General features: G+C 38.6%; 1 long non-coding RNA gene across 1 annotated transcript; it reads left to right on the plus strand.

The window, feature by feature from the left end:
- Window positions 1–14,347: 14,347 nt before the first annotated feature.
- LOC103891583 (uncharacterized) lies at window positions 14,348–19,125 on the plus strand. The gene is made up of 4 exons (XR_655834.1): window positions 14,348–14,423; window positions 14,916–15,095; window positions 17,275–17,386; window positions 18,919–19,125. It is a non-coding gene; the product is annotated as an uncharacterized LOC103891583 (long non-coding RNA).
- Window positions 19,126–25,857: the final 6,732 nt, after the last annotated feature.

Consider the following 25,857-nt stretch of genomic DNA (forward strand, 5'->3'; position numbering starts at 1 on the left):
AATGAGACTAACTACATCAAAGAATATTGCCCTAAACCTCCATAAATATCTGTTCCGCTGAACACTGGAGCTAAAACAAATTGATTTTACTTCCACAAGAGTCTCTCTTTAAAATGTGACTGGTTGGGTGCCCCTGGGACTCTCTTTGCTTGTTACAGAAGACTGCTCATGCTCAAGATACAGCAAAATGTTGCCTTTTAGTTAGACAGAAAACAGCTGTGCTGGGCTCAGTTGTACTGTGCTGAGCTGGACCATGCTGCGCTGAGCTGTTCCTGGGAGAGTGAAAGTGAGTGATGCTTCCTTGCATCCTGCACTTAGGTAGGCATCTGCATGCTTTCTGTTTGTCCATAATGGTTGTGCTTTATCAGGTAATTGGCATTGTGCACAATGCCATTGTGTACAGATTATAACAGGATCCACAGATATAAAGTATCTGCAAGCTCTTGATGTAAGTCATTAGAGGAACAAGGCCTGCAAGTGATGTGACAGTGTAGGTGCCCCCACCATGCCGGCATCCATCACAGGGACAGGCAGCAGCTGGCTTCTGCAGATCTTCTTCCCAGAGAGCTGGGCAAGGGCCCATCTCCGACTGTCAGAGGTCAGGTAGACATCTGTGCTCACAGTTCAGTGTGGCCCTAAAATATCATCTTCTTTGTTAATTTGAGTATTGCCAGTTGTTCTTGTTTTTGGTATGGTTTCTAATGCAAAAGTGTGATATAATTTTAGGGTCTATAAGTTACTTATGTCTGACAGTATATAAAAACTGAAAGTGACCAAATCCAGAAATAGTTTGAACAAAGTCATCAAAGCTCCCAACTCCCCATTCTGTGAACTGAAGAAATCATCAGTTTTATTAGTGTCTGAGTCACTTTCATCAGACAAAGAGCTGTTTCTAGTTTTGTTTTGTCTAGAGTCAAGACTGGTTTCCAAAGCAATGAAAAAAGGGATCATTTGCTGTTTATTTTTTTTAAAGTAAGCACACCCAGAATTCACTTTAAAAATCTTTTTGGGCCGGGCGCGGTGACTCATGCCTGTAATCCCAGCACTTTGGGAGGCTGAGACCGGCAGATCACCTGAGGTCAGGAGTTCAAGACCAGCCTGGCCAACATGGAGAAACCTCATCTCTACTAAAAATACAAAATTAGCCGGGTGTGGTGGTGCATGCCTGTAATCTTAGCTACTCGGGAGGCTGAGGTAGGAGAATCACTAGAACCCGGGAGGCGGAGGTTGCGGTGAGCTGAGATTGTGCCTTTGCATTCCAGCCTCGGTAGCAAGAGTGAAGAGCAAAACTCCGTCTCAAAAAAAAAAAAAAAATCTTTGTTATTTTTTTAAATTTTAGGTTCAGGGGTATATATGAAGTGTTGTTACATAACTAAACAAGTGTCGCAGGGGTTTGTTGTATATATTATTTCATTGCCCAGGTATGAAGCCCATTACCCAAAAGTTATGTTTTCTGCTCCTCCCCTTCCTGCCTCCAAAGTAGACCCCAGTGTGTGTTGTTTCCTTCTTTGTGTTCATAAGTTCTTATCATTTGGCTCTCATTTATAATTGAGAACACATGGTATTTTTTTCGTTTTCTGTTCCTGCGTTAGTTTGCTAAGGTTAATGGCCTCCAGCTCCACCCATATTCCTGCAAAAGACATGATCTTATTCTTTCTTATGGCTGCATAGAATTCCATCATATATATGTACCACATGTTCTTTATACAATCTGTCATTGATGGGCATTTAGGTTGATTCCACATCTTTGCTATTGTGAATAGTGCTTCAGTGAACATTCATGTGCATGTGTCTTTATGATAGTATGCATATCCAGAACTCTTCTTAGTTTAACAAATATATGAGTGATAAATGTAGGAAAAGAAAATATTACACATCATCTATCTAATTCTAATCAGTGATGCCATGTTTATTTAAACATCCCATTGAAATTTAGTCCAATTCCGGGAGAAGTTGTGAGAAGCCAGGGACTATAAGATGAATGGATGGGGAAAAGTCTCAAAGCAAGAGGTGGTCAGAGAACAAGAGAGTGGCAGTTGGTCTGTTGGGATGAGGACAGGGCAATGGGAGATGTACGTACCATAGTCTACCATGGTTCATACATAACTAGTCTCTCTCCTATTTATGAACTTGTATTTCTTTAATATTTCATCTGTTCCTTTTTTTCCGAGAATAACAATGTTTGAAATTTCTGGAAATTATTTTACATATAGATTGGATCTCTATGGTTTCTTTCCCGTGTTGCTTATATTTTCTCCTTCTCCTTTCCCTTGAGTTCTTGGTGAGTTTTTAAAGTCTATCATTTACCCTCATATTCATGTTCTCCACCTTTCGTTGTTGGTGGTATCTCTTCCAATTTTTTAATTTGGCAACTCTGTCCCTGTCTCCTAAATCTCCAAGGTGTTTTTCTTCTAGAAGATGACTTGAAGGAGTTTAATGAGTATGTTTTCTTGACTTTCTTTAGAATGTGTCTCAGAATTAATTTAGGTTTTCTGCTTCATCCCAAATGTTCCTTTCAGAGAGCTGCTCTCCTCCTGTTAGTAGGCTGGCCCCTCGTTTTTGACCTACTTATCCTTTTATAGGCGTAATGGTTTTTATTTTCTTCCCACCCACTGGTAAGCACAGCTGGACTCGTTTTCTGTTCAATATACACACTTCCCACACACACACAAAAATCCTCCTCTCTACTCTTTACTCATTTCTGGCCTTTCTTCTGAGTGTTGCCACCTGGTTCCCAGTAAAATCCCAATAATTTCCTCCACATTGTCCTCACCCACACCAGGAATCAATCCAACAGAGAGGCCGCAAGTCTATCACATGGAGGGGAAGGAAGCGAGGCCAGGCCTTGCAGCAGCTCAGCCCTGTAGAGAAGAGTTGGTCTCCTCTGCCATAGCTCACCATCCCTCACCCTTCCCAGAAAGGACACATGTGAGGAGGGTGGAGATTTCATCAATGTCACCTCTTTGTATTTCCCTTTGGCCCTTTCTGCCTCTTTTACTACTTTCCCATCTTTATCTAAGAGGCATGTTAAATTTCTGACATGCTGTAGTCATCATCTTTCTTAATTCCCAGTTTTCCTCTGGGTCTATCAGTTGCAGAGAGGATTGGGGGCTGAGGAAGTGTTGGCTAAGTGCTGCCCAGAAGCACCTACTCCCTTGGAATCAGAAAGCACCCCATGTCTATTTCCCCCTCCTTCTTCTTTGATTGCTTGGTTGTGGACTGAATGTTTTTGTACCCCTAGAATGCATATGTTGAAGCCCTAACCCCCAAGGTGATGGTGTTTGGAGATAGGGCCTTTGGAAGGTAATAAGATTCAGATGAGGTTATGAGGGTGAGGCCTCCATGATGAGAAGAGAAGAGACATGAGAGAGAGCTCCCTCTTTGCTATGTGAAAATGCAACAGGAAGGCTGCTGCCTGTAAGTCAGGAGGAGCGCCCTCTTGTAACTCAGTTATGTGGGTACCCAGAATTTTGAACTTCCAGTCTCCAGAGCTGTATGGAATTAAATTTCTGTTGCTTTTACCACTCAGTTAATTAATTAATTAATTAATTCTTGTTGCCCAGGCTGGAGTGCAATATCATGATCTTGGCTTACCGCAACCTCTGCCTCCCGGGTTCAAGCGATTCTCCTGCCTCAGCCTCCCGAGTAGCTGGAATTACAGGCACCCACCATGAGGCTTGGCTAATTTTTGTATTTTTAGTAGACACGGGATTCCATCATGTTGCCCTGGCTGATCTCAAACTCCTGACCTCATGATCCGCCTGCCTCAGCCTCCCAAAGTGTTGGAATTACAGGCGTGAGCCGCCGCCTGTTGTTATGGCTGTGTGAGCAGTCTAAGACACACATCTTCTCCGTCTCTTTTTTAGCCTCTTAACAATATTTGCTAAGCCTCAAGTATGCCTTTGACTCCATTCTAGCAATGAACAAAGCAGGAAACAAAACAAAAATCCTTGCCCTCAAGGAGAGCAAATTATAGGAGGGTGCTATATGACATTAGATGGTTGCATGCACTATAGACAAAATAAAGTAGAAAGGTGGAAATTCAGGGGAGGGGTTGTCATTTTAGTGCAGGCAAAAAAGAAAAGTTTTACTGACAGTGACTTTTGTACAGCTAAATGAAACAAGCGAAGGAATAAAGAGGAAGTCATGTGAATACCTGGGAACATGCTTTCTAGGAAGAAGGAATAACAAATTCAAAGTCCCTGAGATAGAAACATGCTTGGTGTGTTCATGGAACAGCAGGGAGGCCATGGATGTGGAGTAGGGTGAGAGTAAGTAGTAAGAAACGATGGGTTCAGAGAGGAAATTACCACTAACCTAATTTCCCCAAAGTATAGTAAATGGTGATGTCTCCCTCCTTAAACCTTCAATATATTGCAGTTGGTTGAAGAATAAATTTCAGATTCATTAACATGACGTTTAAAGTCTTGCTCAAACTGGACTTTGCAATATGTTTAGTGTCACTTCTTCACCCTGCTTAATTCTCCACTCTGGTTACATTCACTATCTTCCCAGACAAATCCTAACTCTTCGTAACTTTCTCATAGCTCTCTTTACCTGCCAAAGCTGGCTTCATCCTAAAGGTTCAGCTCAAATGCAACCCTCTGCTAGATGCTTTTCTTCAATGGCTCTGGGTAAATTTAATCCCTACCACCTCTACTCTTCCATAGCATTTTGATTTTATCTAAATTGTAACATGTGTTTAATTATTACCTAACCTTTAAACAAGTAGTTACATGGCTGTTTGTCCTACTCAATCTTAAGATTCCTGTAGCCAGTGCCCATTATGCCTCTAATATGTTCATTTTTTTGACAAGTAAAAAAGAACTCGCTGAGTGCAGTGGCTCACACCTGTAATCCCAGCACTGTGGGAGGCTCAGGCAGGAGACTTGCTTGAGGCTAGGAATTTGAGATCAGCCTGGCAACAAAGTGAGACTGTCTCTACAAAAAATGAAGAAAAAAAAAATACTACCTGGGCATGGTGGCACACTCCTGTAGTCCCAGCTACTTGGGAGGCTGAGGTGGGAGGATTGCTTGAGCCCAGGTGTCCGAGGCTTCAGTGAGCTATGATTGCCCCAGTGCACTCGAGCCTGGGTGACAGAGTGAGACCCTGTCTCTAAAACAAACAAACAAAAAACACACACACAAAGTGAAACAAAAGCTAACTCAGAACCAATAACTCTTGTAATTTCCCAAAAAGGAAATAGACAACATTTGTTGCAGATTAAATATTTATTTCCATAAGCAAAAGTGTCTATAACCAGATGATATCTCAAATTTCTTTTTATTATGCCAATGCTGCATTCCCACAGACAGTTTCAGATATGTGAAATACAACAGACTTCTTGGCTTTGGTGTTCAAGGTGATTCACACTGAATTTCATACTGGGAGTCCCTAAGGTTCTGCTGTCAACAAGAAGAAGTGTATTCATAGCCCCTTATCTCTTAGAAGCTCAAATTTAAAAATCCATAACATACCAAACTATTTGAAATCCTCATGCTTTTTTTTTTCTCATTTTTATTAGAGAGGTAGCTTTAGGAATTAGTGTCTGAATCACTGTGACTATGGATAACCTCAATGGAATATTGTTCACAGTTGCCAGGTAACTAAGGATGCCAGTAGTTTAGATGGGCTGAAAATAATTGACACCTCCTATGGAAGTAAAGATACTGGAGGAAACACCTATCAATGTTCTGGAAGCAGCAACATTTCCGAAGAATTTCTGTTGCTCCCTTATTTTTTTTTTTTTTGGAAAATTCAGGGGCTTGCTCTGTCACCCAGGCTGTAGTGCAATGGTGCAATCACCGCTCACTGCAGTCTCAAACTCGTGGGCTCAAGCAATCCTCCCCTCAACCTCCCTTGTAGTTGGGACCACAGGTGTGACCATCATGCCTGGTTCCCCCATTCTAACTACTCTGTACCAGGCATTGGCCTTGGCAGCAAGATACTTGCAGACTATCTCACGCCTCTTAAAATGGGAAAAGTTCCAATTTTAAGGGATTTGGCAGTGAGAATAGCAAAAACGAAAACAACAAAACCAAAGGAAAAGTCTTGGTTTCTAGTTTTTCCCTTTAAAATCCACATCTTCCCAAAAACCAAGACATGAAAATCCTCCTCAGGAGTCTAGAAGAAGCCATGTGGGAAGTTGTCCATATCTACAAGATAGTTTCCAGGTAAGTCACAAGGCATGAGACTTTTTCCCACACAATATGAGTTTGTATTTTATGGTGATCCATTCTTCGCTATAGCATAAGCACAGCTTAAATCTTATTTATAAATACAACCAAAGAACGAGCTCTGTCTTGGAAAAGTGGGAACAGTTTTACAGTGATACTTGTCAAGAAGAGTCCAATAAAAAGGAAAATGAAGCTACAAAACAGAGCATTCTTGCATCACCCAATTTCCTTACGACACGTAAGCACACACAATCTCACACACACAGAGTGCTGAGAGATGTCACAAAAATACTTTGAAATTCAACACTAGTAGAAAGAAATGTGTCATCTCACATTTATTCAGAAAGATATTAGCTTTCTTTCTCAGCAAAATTGAACAAACAAGCTATTGACAAAAAATTTTTTAAGAAGACAAAGCTTATTTCAAAAACCTCAAAAATTTCTAATGTTTTAGTCTCTACTAAATATCTGAGAATAATGCCATTCATATAAAAATGAAAAAATTACCATTAAATATTGATAATTATGGTAAACTTGAGTTTGATTATTAATTTAGGGCTTAACGTAGGGAAGTCATATTTTTTTGAAAGGTTCACATAATGTTTTTGGGTAGCCAATATAAATTAGTTTGAGCTTTGCAGAGGTAAAGCTCATCAAAAGCTACTGGAAGTAGCCAGCTGTAAAGTGGGATGGAGGATACATCATGAGAGAACTTTTGAATTGAAAATCTGGCAACCTGAGATATAGCGTTGTCATACTCTTTCACCTTTCTGGGACTTATTTTTCTCTAAAAGGAGGTATTTGAACCAGGTATTTTCCACAATCTTCTCAGCTCTAGAAATGTTCTCTTCACGTAATGAAGAGGGTAGTGTGGAAAACAATTATAACATGAGTAATGATCATCTAAGACAGGAGTTGTTAGAAATGCTTGTTCCAGCTGGATAGGGTGGCTCATGCCTGTAATCCCAGCATTTTGGGAGGCCAAGGTGGGAGGATTGCTTAAACTCAGGAGTTTGAGACCAAGCTTGACAACATAGTGAGACCCCATCTCTACATTTTTTTTTTAATTAGCCAGCCATGGTGGCATGCACTTATAGTACCAGCTACTCAGGAGGCTGAGGCAAGAGGATTGCTTGAGTCTAGGTGGTTGAGGCTACAGTGAGTAATGATAACACCACTGCACTCCAGCTGGGGTGACAGAGTGAGACCCTGTCTCAAACAAAAAAAAAAGAAAGGAATGCTTGATCCCTGGCCCCATCCTAGAGATACAGACTCAGAGACTCTGGGTAAGGCCCAGCAATCTGAGTTTCACAAGCCCTCCTGGGGTGTCTAGTGCACAGCAAATTGAGAACTTCTGATGGGAGGAACCTCCTTCAATCTTCAGCACTCACACTGCGCATACCACAATGGTGTGAATTAAATGAGATTTATGTTTTCTCTAGGGCAAGAAAGGAACAGCAGGCATAGGTGGGAGGGAGATGAGCCACTCAGGAGCCCCTGGGACACGAGAGCTCTGAACAACAGGGCTGGGCTGAGTAAGGGTTAGAGATCATTTAGCAAGAGGCTTATGATTGCTTCATGGCTTACAGTGTTCCCTGGTATTGAAAAAATAAATTGTTTTAATGCAGCACTAAAAGACTAGCTTGTCTTTTAGTCTTTTTGTCTGAGCACCTCTTGTAATCTTCTAGACTGGTCCCTGGGCAGACGTCCTAACACTCTTATATCTAGGCATTAAGAGTTTGTTCATATAGTTTTATGAGTAGCAGATCAGTCTCCCTGGTTTCCCACCTGAACCTAACCTGGGAAAAGGAGGACTTGGCTGCAAGGAGATGGTTAGGTATTCCTGCTACTACATACATCAGATCACTTTATTATTTTAAAATGTTGTTTCTTATGATATTAGAAGGCTATTTTTCCGTGACTGTTGATCTGATTGAGGAGTATTGGTTCCACTTAGTGGGCTTCCCACTCTGTGATCAAGGCCAGAGGTAATGTACATATACTATGCCTGTTAGTCAACATGGCCCATGCCAAACCATGGTAACACTCCAACAGCACTGCTGTGGCCACAGTGGCCCTCGCATCTGCTGACGTCCTGTTCCCCTGTTGGGGCTTTTAGCAGGTCTTACAGGATCTTCTCGTGCCCATCCTGTTCCCATGGATCCACAGCGTCTTATTAGCCCATCCACATGTTCCACCAAATGCCTCTGAACTTAAAACCCCAGCTCACTTAATGGGTCACGCTTCTTTCCTTGGTGTCTGATTATTTTGTCAGTGGCACAGATTGAGTTCTGCAAATGGAATGAAGCCTCCTACAGCAGTGTTTTTTAAACCTATGCCATTTAAATTTACTTTGGGAAGAGCTGTCTGCACCTACAATATGTTCTTTCATATTTCTTGTCATATTCAGTTACTCTGGGCAAAACATGTTAATGTTTAGTTGTCCTGGGATTAGGAAAATAAAACATAATGTGGTCATCTCTTGGCTCTATGAGCCAAACTTGATGAGTATACCTGTGTATATATGTGTATGTGTTTCCTTTTGTCTTTGAATAACCAGCTAATGTTAAGGCAATTCAAGATAAAGATGTATTTTTGAGGAAGCCAAAGAGAGGAAAATTGTAGTATCTTTTGTGAGCTACATTTACCCCAAGGCATTTATCATAAAATGCATTTTGTTTCTGATTACATCACTCTGGCAGCTGGTATGAAGAAGAAACCACGTTGGGAAATTGTCAAACACAATCACAAGTTTATTTGACTTCTATCAGTTTTATCTTTTTTTTCTTCTGACCAGAAAACTCTTGGTTCAATTCCATTTGAATGTCAACAACAACAAAAAAATAGCAAAGCCTTCATGAGCAAATGTTCGAACTTCAGGGGGAAAATAATCAAAGGACCAGTTATTCCTATGTACTTGCCTAAAGATACATAATACTGTTTGATGTGCACATACAATTTAATATAACCTTTTACAAAGCTAAAATGATCAGAACAAGAAAATTCATCACTTGAAATATTTGGGAAGAGAGTTTTATATTATCCTTTCACTTGAAACTTTTCATAACCACGATATTCCTGGAAAATGTAGAAATAACACTGCTCCCATTTTGGTAGAAATAGACATTTGGAAATGTCTTCCCAGTGTCTTTCATGTTGTAATAGGAGAGAAAAGGAGACAATCAGAGCTGTTTTTCTGTTTCGCTAAAACAGCCTCCTAAATGTAATTTAAAGAAAATAAATATGACAAATCTAGGTCATAAATCATTTCTAATGATCACTCTTATTTTCACAATGAGGGAACGGAGACACAGGTGGGCAACAAGTCATAGATGACCTCGTAAGCCAGTTGCACCAAACGATATGGAATCCCAAAGGCGTCTTCTTCCTGTGCTCCAGCTACTGGCTTGTATGAGCTTTTTATTTTTGTTATGTCTTGGCTATACATTTTTAGAGCATATAATAGCATGCAACCCAGCAGGGTTTGAATGTGATTAGACCCAAGTGAAGCACCATTAAAAACCAGAGACGTATTCGAATGACATGACATTTTGAATGAGTGCCGAACCCAGTGTGTTTGGCTTTGTGTGTGTACTTGCTTCCTTGATTCTTAAACCGATTTCTTTTCAGAAGAAAATGTGCTTTTCTGAAACAGCTAATAGGATGCTTCATAGGTCACATGCTATTTTCAGTACCAGAGAAGAGCAGTGTGTGTTATGGATGAAGTGAAAAACATCATTTCTGAGTCTCCCAGCCTCTGTAAGCTCAGGTCAAGTCATTACCTTTGATTTTACTTTTCAGTTGTTATTAAATTTTCTCTTTTTTGTCTGTGTTGACTGCCTTGCAGGTTTCTCCACCAATCAACCTTGATTGGGTCACCCACAATCTCTCTTTGAACTTTAAATGTGAAATAGGCTAATCAACCCAAGCCTTCTATTGCCTGTTGGGCTAGGACCTGGTTCTGTGATTTCAACTCACATCAATCAGTTTAATGCAATAGATGTTTATGTGATACACAAAGCCCCATGCCAGCCATGTTCAGAGTATGTCTTGGTCAAAAGCCCATATATTATATATCCTCATAATGTAAATGTAAATGAATGTATAAGCATGTTTTTGGACACATTTGCTTTCTAGTTTAACGTAATTAGTTGAGCTGAAGTGTTTAATGGTTGCACTATTATGGAAACTATTGACTAGATTATCTACAGTGTTAATTCTGACCAAGCAATATATATAAAGCTTTCTCATATTACGGCCTGGCTTCATATAATTTATTTTCTTACTGCCAAAACATGGCTTTCACATTTACTATGAAAGACTTTAGGTAAGGAATGAGAGTGATTGAGTTAATTGTTATATTTACTACGGAGTTGTTACTTCAAACACGTTGTGGTAGAGTCGAGCAAAACAGAACGTCCATATGTGAATAACAGCACTACAATCATGGCATGTTAAGATTAGAATTAGGGTCAAATGGTACCCTAATTCTAATCTTAACATGCCATGATTGTAGTGCTGTTATTCACATAGAAATACCATTTGACCCAGCCATCCCATTACTGGGTATATACCCAAGGGACTATAAATCATGCTGCTATAAAGACACATGCACACGTATGTTTATTGCGGCATTATTCACAATAGCAAAGACTTGGAACCAACCCAAATGTCCAACAATGATAGACTGTATTAAGAAAATGTGGCACATATACACCATGGAATACTATGCAGCCATAAAAAATGATGAGTTCATGTCCTTTGTAGGGACATGGATGAAATTGGAAATCATCATTCTCAGTAAACTATCGCAAGAACAAAAAACCAAACACCGCATATTCTCACTCATAGGTGGGAATTGAACAATGAGAACACATGGACACAGGAAGGGGAACATCACACTCTGGGGACTGTTGTGGGGTGGGGGGAGGGGGGAGGGACAGCAGTGGGAGATATACCTAATGCTAGATGGTGAGTTGGTAGGTGCAGCGCACCAGCATGGCACATGTATACATATGTAACTAACCTGCACATTGCGCACATGTACCCTAAAACCTAAAGTATAATAATAATTTTTTTAAAAAAAGATTAGAATTAGGGGAAGGCAGCTAGCATTTGTTGATGACCTTTTATATTCCATGTGTTTGTAGGTTGCCTCTTTTCTGAGCTCTTCTGTCCAATATTTTCATTTTAGAGACACTGATAGTGGAATAAAGTGCATTAATTCCTGCTTTTTACCCATGAGTCAGGCATGAAACTCCAGGACTCCAGATACAAGCCTAAGTGCCCAGTTCACTACTGTATTCTGCTTCATGTTATCTCTTTTGAAGAAAAGCCTAGTTGGGTTTCATATTTCAAAACTTTTTCTTGTGAAATCTCTCATCCACTTCATCTCTAATTGAAAATGCCTCGCTCTGGAAATCACGAACTTTTGTTGTTTGTTTGATTCAAAATAAATCAAAGTGACTTAATTTTGACCACTCACATGAAGACTCAAAACCTTTATAACCATCATGGAAATTACAGAAGGTAAAGGAAAATCTTTTACTTTTATGGGGCTGGCAATTACGTTTTTGCATGTGTTTAGCACATAGAATTCTTCTTGGTAAGTGTAAAATGCTGCATATGTACAGATAACTTGTCAGCTAAAAATGCTTGAGGCTCTAGTCTGCATTTCAACAGGATGTGTGTGAGCAGATGTTTATTTCAACACTTCATCTGTTGAGCCATCACTGTATATTTGGCTAAAGAGTAAAAAGATAACAGCTGAAATGGATGAAGGAGTGAACAATGAAAGACACAATGTTACTCAGATTGAGTAAGAAAACATAGGCAAAAAAGTAACAATGGGTAAAAAGAGGATGAATAGTGCCATCTTTTCATATAGGTGTTAACTCTGTGTTCCCCTTTGAAGAGTTGATTCTTTCGAAGACTTCTCTGAAAAGGTGGCATTGATCATCATCCTAAGAGGGACTAGCAGTAAAGAGGACCTAATTTTAGGATTTCAGGAATACCAGGGTACAAAAACTTCCTGGAAAGGAGACATAGAACTGACTTGCCAGAGCAAAAGAAAAATCAACATTTACTCAGCGCCTCTATCTTATTGGTTATATGATAAGTAGTGTCATACGTGGCATCTCATTTACTATCTAAAACTTTTTGGATTTTTCTTGTTTTTTTTTCCATTTTTATGCAAATAATTGAAATTCAGAAAGTTTTAACAACTTACCCAAGTTCAGAAAGCTAATGAGTGTCATACTTAGGACTGAGATCCAAGTGTGTGTATGATTCCTCATTCAGCTGCATCATGCCCCTGTCACAAAACATTTTAGAGATGGTCTTATATAAGAACAAGAGGCAGGAAACTATCTTCTTAGAGCAACAAGTTAGATGGGAAGTACAGTTGCAAGGAAAGAGAGATAGCTACTGTTACAGTCCAGTGATATTATAAATATGTAACACTGAACAGGCTGACATATCAGAACGGATGCTAACCTCAAACTACTGTAGAGAGGTACCAGAGCCTGCCTGCTAGCTACAGCCCCCTAGCCACACATCAGCCCTGTTAATAGTGCCTTTTAAGTGAATTCCCTCTCTTGACAGAGAGCACACCCTAGAGGCTCAGAATCATGTGCAGTTCTCCCTTTCCAGAGCCTCTGATGATAAAATACCAGATGGCTTACATAACCAGATGTTTTCCTCATTGTCCTATTTTTCTGTTCACCGCTACTTGGTATACTTCTTGAATTTGTATTTCTTTATTTATCTCCATAAATATTGGCATTTTCTATACTTCCAGCCTCAGCCATCTTCAGTATTTTACCCAGCCATTCCCTTTAGAGGGTACTATTGTTTCCTAAGGAAAGGTGATCCTCAACTCTTCCAAGTCTTTGAAATAGGGTCTCACTCTGCTGCCCAGGCTAGAGTGCAGAGACGCGATCGCGGCTCACTGCCACCTCCGCCTTCTGGCTTCAAGCGATTCCCCTGCCTTAGCCTCCCCAGTAAATTACTCCCCTGGGATTACAGGCATGGGCCACCACGCTTGGCTAATTTTTGCATTTTTAGTAGAGACGAGGTTTTGCCATGTTGGCCAGGCTGGTCTCGAACTCCTGGCCTCAAGTGATCCTCTCACCTTGGCCTCCCAAAGTGCTGGGATTACAGGCATGAGCCACCAGGCCTGGACACTTACAAGTCTTTATTTATTAAACTAGCAGTACCCAGAACACATGCCATTGCCCCTGCTTCTCCTCCTGTATCACCAGCTGCTCAGATCCGCTTCTCACATCTCCCTGTCATCAGCAAGTTCTCTTTGGTCACCTTTCTCAAAGTATATACTGAAAGCTCTCTATCATTACTGTCAGAGCTTTGGACAATCTCTTGCTACACTAACATGGATAATTTCAGTAGCCTCCAAACAGATCTTGTTGTCTCTACTCTTGCACAGCTTAATCCATCTTCCACACGGCTACAGGAGCACTTTCTCCAAAGCACAGAAACTGCTCATCAGATACCCTTCCCACTTGCTAATATGAACCGTAACTGCCTAGAGGTGGGTTTGTTTCAGTCAGCTTTTTTCAATTCACTGGGAGAAAAATTAGCTTTAATACAAAAAGCTGTGCATAATGCTTTAAAATAGGCAAGGAAAGCAGTCTCTTTTAAAAGCATCTGTCAGATAAAATGCACCTTAGCAATGGCATAAAGAAAACATCTTGCCTGTAGAAGAAATTTATGAGGCAAGAAAAAAAAAGATGAAAGGAGGAGCCTATTGCAGAAGTAAATTAGAAATCTAGGTAAAAGAAAAATATCAGGGCAGCACCTCCTAAATTAAACTTAATTGAAAGAGATTAAGCTGAATTAAAGTTGATTAGGCCAAGCCTGGCATCATTATGAATTTTAATAATAATAATTAATAATATTCGTTGAACAACTAGTTGATATAGGGTAAGACACAGTCCCTTCCTCTGAGTTTATAAGCCAGATTAGGGAGGGAGAGTGAGTTGGCTGAAAAAGTAAAAGCGAAATAGACTTCAAGGAAATGAGTTCTAATAGCACTGACTCCATTCGGAGAGTAGTTTAGTGTTGTAATGGGAATAAGTAACCTCACAGAATGTTAGATTCTTTGTAATTATTTAAGGGAGGAATAAGGTTCTGGAACTTTAGCCAATACTGTAGTTACTGGTGAGGTGAAAAAGTGTCAGTCTGGGTGGAAAAGGAAACAAAACTAAGTGAATATAGTATGAGATATGGTAAACAAGGAAGAAAACTGCATTATTACTCCATTTAATGGAAAATAAGCATTCAAAACACATGTAGTTTCTTGTAGATCTTTGCAATACCTTAATTTTCTAATCATTAATTCTATCATATAATTATACCTTGATTTTTTATTTTATTTTACTGCTGAAAAAGTCAATAGCTTATTGATTTTAGGTTTTAAAGTTAAGTTTATTAATTTATTCTTTCAATGGTTGTTATTTGGAGGCATGATTTAAAAGCAAGTTGAATTATTTTTCTTGTACCTCTTGTAAACACCTTAAAAAGTCTAATTCCAAACAATAGTTCTAAGAATATCTTGAGCAATGACAGCAACTTCAAAATGAATGAGTAGCCTTTTAGAGTGTTACATTGAAAAAACTAAGCTTACTGTGCTTTATTATACAGCCACATTTTCAAAGATAAACATAGACTTCCCAGGGACAGTTTTTCCATTGCTAGTATCTGCCTCCTTCTCTTCAAAGATGCACATTACAACTAGCAAGGGTGAGCGCCTGCATAGCTTGGTCTCCTTCCTCTCTCAGATGTGTTGTAGAGAAGATAGACCTTTCCTTCTGCCATCTCTGCTAATTGATGATGTTTGAGCTCTTCCTTGGGGAAGACGTCAGCAGTTCATTCACTGCAGTTGCCAATCACTGAATCAGGTAATGTTCCCCTCTTATAATGGGAAGCTTTCAATAAATCAGATATGATGATAGGCATGACTTTGGAGGTATAAAGTGACCAACATCATGGTTCCATAGCAGGTACGCTTTCCTCTCTTCCCAAGAATAAAAGTGTGCTGTGCTACTCTCTGGAGATTACCTGAAAGACTCAGAAAAAAATGGACAGATTTAATCTAGTATAAAAAAGCATGTACCCATTTCCAACAAATATATCACAACTTCTCAGAGTTGGGAAATACTGTACATATCAGAAATGTGGTGCACCAATCAAAATTATATAAAATCAGTGATGTAAATCATAAACTCATGACTCTTCTTTCCCCAATGGTATAACAATTATAAAATATTTTTAGATTAAAAATAAGTATCAAAAGATAATGTAGGAGAATATCTAGGGGACCTCAGATTTGGAAATGACTTTTTAGATGCAATAGCAAAAGCATGCTTCATGAAAGAGAAAATGAAGTTGGACTTTATTGAAATTAAAAACATCTGTTTCTGAAAGACACTGTTAAGAGAAAGAAAAGATAAGCCACAGGCTGGGAGAGAAACACAATCCTTGAATAACATGTATCTGATAAAGGACTTTGTTTCCAAAATCTACAACCAGCTCTTATAACTGAGCAATAGGAAAACAACCCAATTAGACATGGGCAAAAAATCTAAACAGACAACTCACCAAGGAAGATAGACAAATGTTAAATACACATATAAAAAGGTGCTCAACACTGTACATTCGTTAGAGATTGCAAATTAAAACCACAATGAGATACCACTACACTTATTAGAATGGCAAAAAAATCAAAACACTGACAACATCAAATGTGGGTGAGGATGTGGAGCCACAGGAACTGTCATTCACAGCTAGTGGGAAAGCCAAATAGTGAAGCCACTGTCAAAAACAATCTGACAGCTGCTTACAAAGCTAAACATAGTTTTACTATACAACCCAGCAATTGTGCTTTTAGGTATTTACCTAAATGGATTGAAAATGTTATGTCCATAGAAATGCCTACACACAAATGTTTATAGCAGCTTTATTCATAATCGCCAAAATTTGAAGGCAATCAAGATATCCTTCAATAGGTGAATAGGTGAATGGATAAACAAACTCTGGTACATCCATACAATGGAATATTATTCAGAGATAAGAAGAAATGATCTATGAAACCACAAAAAAATACGGAGGAAACTTAATTGCGTGTTACTAAGTTTAAGAAGCCAATGTGGAAAGGCTAAATGCTGTATGATTCCAGGCATATAACATTCCAGAAAAGACAAAGCTGTACAGATAGCAAAAAGATAGGTGTTTGCCAGGGTTATGGGGGAGAAGAGGGAAATACCTGGGGCACAGGCTATTTTTAGGGCAATGAAACTGTTCTGTACGATGCTGTAATGGTGGATACAGGATATTTTGCATTTGGCAAAACCCACGAAATTGTACTACTACACAAAGAATAAACCCCAATGCCAACATGGACTTTAGTTAATAATAATATGTTGATATAGTTTCCTCAGTTGTAACAAATATATCACACTAATGCAAGGTGGGAATAATAGGGAAAACTGAGGGTATGGAGGAGATGGGGTCTATGGAAATTCTTTGTACTTTACCCTCGATATTTCTGTAAGCCTTAAACTATCCTAAAAATTAAAATCCATTAAAAACAAATAGAAAATACACTATCAGCTCCAACACATGGAAAACTCTAGTATTACCATGTCCAATATTTCTGAGAATTCCAAAGCCATCTAAATATCTGGGGTCCTCCTGCACAATAAGTGGATGCAGGGTAGTGACATGTTTCCTAACACACATTTCTGTAATTTAGTTTGGCGAAGAGGTTGTCTTTGTTTTGCTTTTTTTGTTTTTTCAAGAAACAAGGTGTAACTTGATCTTTTGAATGGGTTCTTTTCAATGTTCTTACCTACTGACTGTTAAAGTATTCAAGGCAAATGATGTTGCCATATTAATACAATTTATGTTGTTTAAAGCAGTTTGCCTTAAGCTGCTAATGCAGACTCAGTGCTCTGAGCAATTGATGGTTGAATGAGCAATAGAACGCCTAAGATTCTCATAAAATCCAGCTTCCAACACTGTGACAATGAGCCAGATTAAGAGAAAACTTCAGTTGGCTTTCTGTTGTCTCTCTTACAGACTGGCTTTCCAGGCATTCTAACTGAATTACAATAGACAAAAATCAGTTGACAAAGTCAGCAACGTAGGCCATGTAAACCTCATGATTCCTTATAGTGAAATAAACAGTGAGGTAAGTACAGATAAACTTTAACATTTCAGTGAGTTAATAAACGAAAAGTCCTTTATTCATGTGAGAGTATAGTCATTGGTATGTGTTGAGAGAATGGATCCACACAGTCATTCAAGGACCCAGGCTGATGAAGGTTTTGACATTTTCAATGGGTGGTTTCTATAGCAACTCTATGTGTTGTTATCCATCCAAAGGATGATGAAAGAGAGAGAGAAAAAAAAAAATAGCACATGGAAAGTTTCTTGGTCCAGATGTATATCACTTCTGTCTATACCCCATTGGCCAGAATTATTTGTTCACATGAACACACATAAGTACATGGGAGGGTGGGAAATATGGAGATTAAGGAAGTAGATGTGTTAAATATATATGATATATACATTATACATATTTATTCCAAGTACACACATCTCATTCATTCTATTCCAGAATTAATAGCTTGTGATGAGAAGACAGGAATGGAATAGAATTGAGGGTGAAATAAATAAAATTTAATTAATTAAACAAGAGTAAATCTTTGCATGACAGCATGTCATGTGTTAAGGGATCTGATTAACACAACTCTTTGTAGCTGACATAAAACTACAATTTTTTTAAAAAAAGGAAAGCAAGTTAGTAAACCCACTAAAAATGGACAGATTTCTTTCTCAACTTGTTGAGGAGAGACATCATAGGATTCTTTCTATTATTTTAAGTTCCATCAAGTTTTTTCTCTCCCCGGAGAGCTAATTTCTTACTGCACTCTTGAGTCATGACAGATAATTAGGAAATCTGGTCAGGCTTTTGTGGTGCCATATTTCTGCAAGTTTTATATTGTTATAAAATAGCTTCAGGGGAGACACACATACCAAAAAGAAAGGATAATAAGGGTGAGAGTACATTAGCCTAAAATATAATTTTATTGTTTTCCATCTGTTGTAATTATGAAAATAAACTCATTGGTACTCTGATCAGCAGGATAAGTCATCAGAAAGATGCTTGTGTCTAGCAACATATCTTGTTACATGTTATAAATAAGAACATCTTATCTGTATGGCTTTTTTCCCCCTTAGGAGCAGAGCCATTGCAATCTTCCCACTAGAAGAGTCATTTTTTTCCCCCTCAAACCAACATAGCTCAAGGGAATAGTATTTGTTTCGACCAAATCATTACTGCATATGGGATTTAGATTTGCATTTGCACATATTTCCAAGGTGACTGAAAAAGCATTATTTTAAGAAAATAACAATTTAAAAATCATAGTTGGAAGGGTATGTTTCCTCTCCATGTATTGAGTAAGAATAATATGTGTGCTATTGAGTGTGTAGGAGTACTCAGTGAGCATTCATCAACTAAGTTTCACAGTGACAAACCAACTGAGTCAAGAAAAATAGGCTCGATTCTTCCTCTCTCACTCTCTTACTGCCTAAACTATGGAAAGCTTACTCTAAAGCATGCGCTGATTATTTTTAAATAGTAACGGTGATTTCATTACCTTAAAGAGGACATGTGATTAACTGCCTTAACTCACTTCTTGTTTTCTCTAACTTAAGGAAGTGACGTAACTGGCATTGATGATGGAAAAAATCAAAATGAAGATTTTTTTCCTACAGCATCAATTTTATATTTTCCTAAAAAATACTGTGAAAGGTCAATGGCTACTTATCCATAACTATTGTTTTATATAATGTATTTTTCATTACTGGTAGGAGAAGGAAATCATAGAAACAAAAGAAAGTAAATTTTTAGATTTTAATAGGGACCAGTGATTCTCTCAATTCTTAAATATCTCTAGTCATCAGCCAGATTTGAGAACCACTGCTCATGGTAACTCATTAATTTTAGAAATACAGGCCAGAGAGTGAAGTCATACAACTAGGGACTGGCAGAGTGAGGACACGGTGAGAAAGTGGGCTTTTTTGGTTTTTGTTACCTCCCTCCATGACACCACACGCACACACACACACACACACACACACAATTATAAGAAGAAATGTGAGCACAGGATCTTGCTGCTATCACTCATGATAAATGCTAGTTGACATACAGGAACAAAGAGTGATAGGTTTTCTTCACCTTAACATGATGTGAAGGCCCTGCAAAGTAGTGAAAAATCTTTCCTAAGTTAAGGGGCACTGAATGGACTCAACCACTAGCAAAAGGACATCCTAGCAGAGTACTGAGAATTTTCTTTTTAGATGCCCCAGTCCATCCATGAAGAAGGCTGCTTCAGTATTTTGAGTTTCAGCATTTCTCAGTTTGGGGTTTTTGAGCAAGGGGTGCTATTACAATTTTCTAAAGACGCTGACCTGAGTTAGATTTCCAGGGGATTGATGATACACTGAGTGGAAGAACCATCAAGAGTCCAATTGATGGCCCCAGGGAGCTGCAAAGAAGGTGCTTCTCATAGATTTGTTGATTTCAATTTCTTTGAAAGGAATGTGGTCCACTGGACAACTTCTTACTGTTCCTCCTGTGCTCCTGTCCCCAGATCTCCAGAACTCATAGTTTAGTTTTATAATTTTTTTTGTTGTTGTTTTTTGAGATGGAGTTTCACTCTTGTTGCCCAGGCTGGAGTGCAATGGCACGATCTCGGCTCACTGCAACCTCCACCTCCCGGGTTCAAGCGATTCTCCTGCCTCAGCCTCCCAAGTAGCTGGGATTACAGGTATGCACCACCATGCCCAGCTAATTTTTGTTTGTATTTTTAGTAGAGACGGGGTTTCTCCATGTTGTTCAGGCTGGTCTTGAACTCCCGATTTCAGGTGATCCACCCGCCTTAGCCTCCCAAAGTGCTGGGATTACAGGCGTGAGCCACTGTGCCCAGCCTAAACGTGTATTATAATAAATATATAATATTTACAACTTTGTAAACATATGTAAATAGGAGTTGTTTTAGAAAATTGTGGAATTGTTAAAGGAGTCTCCCACCTCAAACCATTTTCTCCAGGGTCTCTCAGAGTAAACACGGAAATATGAGTTCCTCTTGCTTTGACATCTCGGTGGGGATGAATTAAAGAACATTTCAATGCATAGTAATTACCTTGTAATCAAAGTAAGTGTAAGGATCAAGGAATTCTGATTGGTGCTAAATCCATTTTATAAAAAATAAGCAATCTCAAGATTTCTCAAAGGAGTGAATGACTGGATAAACAACCAATCGGAGACTGAAGTGAAATTACAAAGGCCACACGCCTAGGCAAACATCTGATGAACTAAATTACCTCATGAATGAGAAAAAAAGTTAGACAGGACAGAATCCACTTGCAGTTGGCTAAAAAGTTGGGAATTGTTTGGTGAAGAATAGAAATCACTGGAGGCCTTTTAGTAGGAATATAGCATGGCTAGATCTATGATTTTGGAAGATTTTCTGGCAATGGGAAGTGTAATGCTAACAGAAAATACACAGAGATTTTTATTCATTCTGTCATAATCTCACTGTATTAGTCTGTTCTCACATTGCTATAAAGAAATACCTGAGACTGGGTAATTCATAAGAAATGAGGTTGAATTGGCTCACAGTTCTATAGGCTGTACAGGAAGCATGGCAGCATCTGCTTCTGGGGAGGCCTCAGAGAGCTTCCAATCATGGTGGAAGGCAAAGGGAGTGTGAGGTGTCTCACATGGTGGGAGCAGGAGCACAGAGGGTGGCGGATGCTACACACTTTTAAACACCCAGATCTCCTGAGAGCTCACTCAGCATCGCGAGGACAGTGCCAAGGGGGATGGTGCTAAACCATTCATGAGAAACTGCCCCTGGGATCAAATAACCTCTCACTGAGCCCCACCTCCAGCCTTGGGGATTACATTTCCACATGAGATTCAGGTGGGGACACAGACCTGAACCATATCACCCACTAAAACCCCTGTGGTTTAAAACTCAAAGGAATGTAAAGGGCAAACATGTTACTGAATTGCAGCAGCCTAGTGCCTTCACTTTTAACTAATATATATGCATATTAATGTTTCTCTTTGTGGCTTGCAATTTGCTTTAGGGATGTCTGGCTGCTTCCTCTCTTTACTGTACAAATTGTCACTAGTTCCAGGGTTCTTCTAACCTTCTGTCATACCTAATGTCTCTCTTCCTCTCCTTTCTTCCGACGTTCCCCAGAATACAAAATTACTCATTTGATTTCCTCACCTTTTAAAACAAAGCTGCATTGTTGTTTTACTGCTTGATTAAAATACATTAAACTTTGGAAGATGGAGTGGAAAACATAAAATAATTTTCCATGATCAATTTTCTTAAGAGGTGGCATCTCACTCTGTTACTTATGCTGGGGTGCAGTGGCATGATCATGGCTCACTGCAGCCTAGAACTCCTGGGCTCAAGCCATCCTCCTGCTTCAGCCTCCTGAGCAGCTGGGACTATAAGTATGCAACACCATGCCCAGCTAATTTGTGTGTGTGTGTGTGTGTGTGTATGTGTGTGTGTGTGTGTGTGTGTGTAGATGGAGTCTTGCTATCTTGCCCAGGCTGGTCTCAAACTCCTGATCTCAAGTTGTCCTCCTGCCATGGCTTCCCAAAGTGCTGAGATAACAGACAGGAGCATCACTCTAGGACTTGTCTCATCTTGATATCAAAAAACAACCACAGTTGACAACTTTATGCATTTCAAATAGTCTTTAGTCCATCAACAATGTATGATGTATTACAAGTTTTGGAACATATCATGCATAAGACTTGTATCCTGTCTTTTCATCTTAACACACATTAACATGAGTGTTGATCTGGAAATTTTAGTCTATGTGAACTCTCATTGGTTATAGAATCTCCACTAGTGCTATAATTCTCAAACTGTGGCCTCCTGATGAACAGCATCAGTATGACCTGGAAGTTTAGTTGAAATGTGCAGAGTTTGAGAACCACATACTTTGACAACTACCAGAGCAGAATCACTGCTTTTTTTACTGTACAGCTCCAGTATGGCCTCAGGTAGTATTATCAAAGGACTATATGCTAGACCATTGTAAAGATGGTATGTTTTTAATATTTCTATTGATTTCACCTCCCCTGAGAGGAAGACACTTAGTCAATTAGACAATACCTCACTGCCCTATCTATTATCTGCTCCCCAGACTCCAAGAACCCTTGATAATTATTTTCTTGGTTTTAGCAGACTCCTAAGATACAATTGACAAAAACTATGTAACTGGTTTTATATTTTTTAGTTTTGTTATAATAAAAATATAATTTTCATCTTTTAGTCCTCATGGACATTTGAATAAGCATGTTTAGGAAAAGTCCTGAGATCTCATTCTGCAGCAGTGATTCTTTCCAGAACTGCCAAGTTCGGTTGTGCAGGTTGTGAACTGCAAAACCTCCAGGAGTACCATTGACTTAGACTGCAGTGTAAATGATGCCTCTTGAAATTATGTAACACAGGAGTCCTGGCTCCTATGTTTAGCCAACAAAGATAGGTGGTAGCAAGAAATATGGGTAGATTTTGACTAATTTCCTTCAAGAAGCTAGGGAGGTAGTATTATTGATAATCTCTATCTTCATTTAAAACTAAGATGCCTAATAAGGTGATTTTTTAAATACAGATTTCTCAAACTTACTTAGATAAACACAGATTCATTGTGAAAATGGCTGGCATTTTATTTTATATAACTTCCACAGGAGTATAATTGTTGAATGAACTGAGTTAATGGATGATCACTTGAATATTCTAGAAGAAAGCACTTAAAATAAATATTTTCTTTAGAAATTGGCCTGAAATATTTTGTTTTCTAAGTCTTCTTATTGAAAATTAGGTAACTTCAGAAATGTATGCTGAATAAGCTGGCTAGTGTTATACTCCTTTGTGTGTTTCTGCATGTTTATATAATGTATTCCAAATGTTTATATGTAATAGCATATAACCAATGTTTCCATGAGGCAATTTCCAGGCATGTTTTATATTCATTTCAAACAACCTTTATCCCATTAACAATATTTAATTATACTGATATTGCAGAGCAACTTGATGATTGTCTTATATAACAATACAATTTTCCTTCAGTAGTATCCATTTTTCCCCTTAAAGACCAGTGTGATACCAGTAAGTGGTATCCTTTATGAACTAATGAGTCAAGTTGACAGATTGTAAAATGAATTGTGTCAGCCAATCTTGACTGGAAATATCTTTCACATTCACTTTATGAGTTTAGACAGTCTAGTCTTCAGAATAATGCCAATGTTGAAATAAAATCACCTAAAGTAATAGGTTAAGGTGAGGAGGCTTTCTGATATCAGAATTTCCATATAGAGCTAGTGACTTTGTATATTTTCACAGATGATTGTTGTTTGAGCATAAAGTTTTTCCATAAGGACTCAATAGTGAAACAAAAAGAAATGAAAATGAAAAAAAATTCGTCTGATGATATATATATATATATAAATATATTTCACTTCTTACAGTATATATACATATGTATACTCTGTTTGTAGCTGTGGGTTTGGTCTTTAGGCAAAACTGAGGGCTAATTTATTTTGATTTATTTGTACACTTTCTCTTTTCCACAAATGATTTGTGGAGGTTCACAAAATTGAATACAATACACTGGCAAACTCAGACTAAACCAAATAAATATAAACTGGAGGTCAACGTTGCAGGCTTTGGGCAAGATGCCAGAATTAATCTTCTTAAGACATGTTTGGACAATTTTGAGCAACCATTAAACAAGATGTCAAGGCTGAATCTATTGTGACATAATTATAGGTTAAGCCTAACATATTTTAGTGTTGTTAGTTACAACTAACGTGTTAGTTACAACTAACGTGTTAGTTACAACACGTTATTAAAGCATGGCAACAAAGACTCTAGTGGAATTTCTTGGCTAACTCAATAGATGGAGGCTTGGTAGTGGTGGTAGTTTTGGTTTATTTTTAATTAATGGTATTCTTTTGCTACATAGATCTTGTGCATAGTAAAAAGTAACAATGACCGCTCAGGTGGTAAGCAGTGAGACAGGTTGGCAGTTTATATCTAACTGGCCATATAAGATGAAAGGTCATTCACCATAGGGTGAAAGGTAATTAGTAAGGAGGAATGATTTCTAGTCCCTGGAATGGAAATACTGAGATATTGCTCCTGAATATTTTGGAAAGGTGCTTGTTATTAGGTAATAAAGTGACTCAACTCTGCCTAACTTTTCTGACAGAAGAGCTAGATAAAATTCAACTAGCTTCAAGGAGGCTTGAAGCTCTTGCTATATATTATTTTATTTTGTTTTTTAAATTGATGTATAATAATTGCAATATTTATGATGTGGATAAGGATGTTTCAATACGTAGAATGTATAGTGAACAGATCAGATAAGGTTAGCATATCCATTGTCTCAAACATTGGTCATTTCTTTGCGTCGCTATACTTTTGAAGTCAGTTCATCACTATCTCTCTTATGTGTAATCACCATTCACTCAAATGTCCAACCTCGGGAAGACACATTCAACTTTGACAGCTCATTCTTCTGCTCACACAACTTCAGCAACTACTCCTAGCAATTCTACCTTAGAAGTGTCTTGCTATTCATTAGAAGACAAATCTATCATCCAGTCTCATTGAATTACAGCTTACTAATCACAGTTCTACAAAACAGGTAGGAACGCAAACAGCTGCTATTTATACATGACCCCTGCCTTTTGTTTGTCTTTCAAAATCCAGAGCATAACTCTGCATCAGTAGATCTTCAAGCACTATCATTAAATTTTTTTTTTTTTTTGTATAGACAGAGTCTCACTATGTTGCCCAAGGTGGTCTTGAACTCCCGGACTCAAGCAGTCCTCTCTCGCCTAGGCTTCCCAAAGTGCTGGGATTACAGGTGTGAGCCACTGCACCTGACCCAATCTTCAAGCACTATGAATAGCTAGGTCAGACAAGCAACATATGAAACAGTGAGTGTTTTCATTTGTTTCTGTTTTATTGTTTTATGAATATCTTGGGTAGGAGATTCAGGGCTTGTATGGGGATTTTTGCATATATTTATATGAAATCCATCTTCACTCCACTGAAGCATCTTCCAAGTTGCTTTCCAAAATAACAGTGTTTTTATTCATTTCACCCACCCCACCTTCATCTGCCTTAAAAGCTCCTTGTGGATGGCAAATCAGATGCACTGTTATTCCCTAGAGTCTTGTGTTTTTGGTTCTTCAGAGCAGCCAACTATGTTCAGTGTGGCCCTCGGCAGTAATATCTGGAAAAACTCTCATGTCTAGAGATCTTTTAAAGCGCTGGAAAGTGGAATGGAGGCTTCTCAATTCTCTCCTGGCGTCATGGGTCTCTGACGATAAAGGGAAAAACTGATCCCACAGGAATTCTTCCACTGATGACTGGAAAAAGCCACAGGTCTCCTTTCTTGCAACATTTTGTTCCTCAAACCCATGCTGTTTTTTACCAAACTGGGAGGAAATGAAGCTCCTAGAAGTTATGTTCCATATAATAATAAAATAGAACTGTGGTTTACATGTTTTACAGTTATAACCATAGGGGCTGGGCATAGTGCCTCACA

The sequence above is a fragment of the Pongo abelii genome, chromosome 8, assembly GCF_028885655.2.
Source record: "Pongo abelii isolate AG06213 chromosome 8, NHGRI_mPonAbe1-v2.0_pri, whole genome shotgun sequence".
Lineage (NCBI taxonomy): Eukaryota > Metazoa > Chordata > Mammalia > Primates > Hominidae > Pongo > Pongo abelii.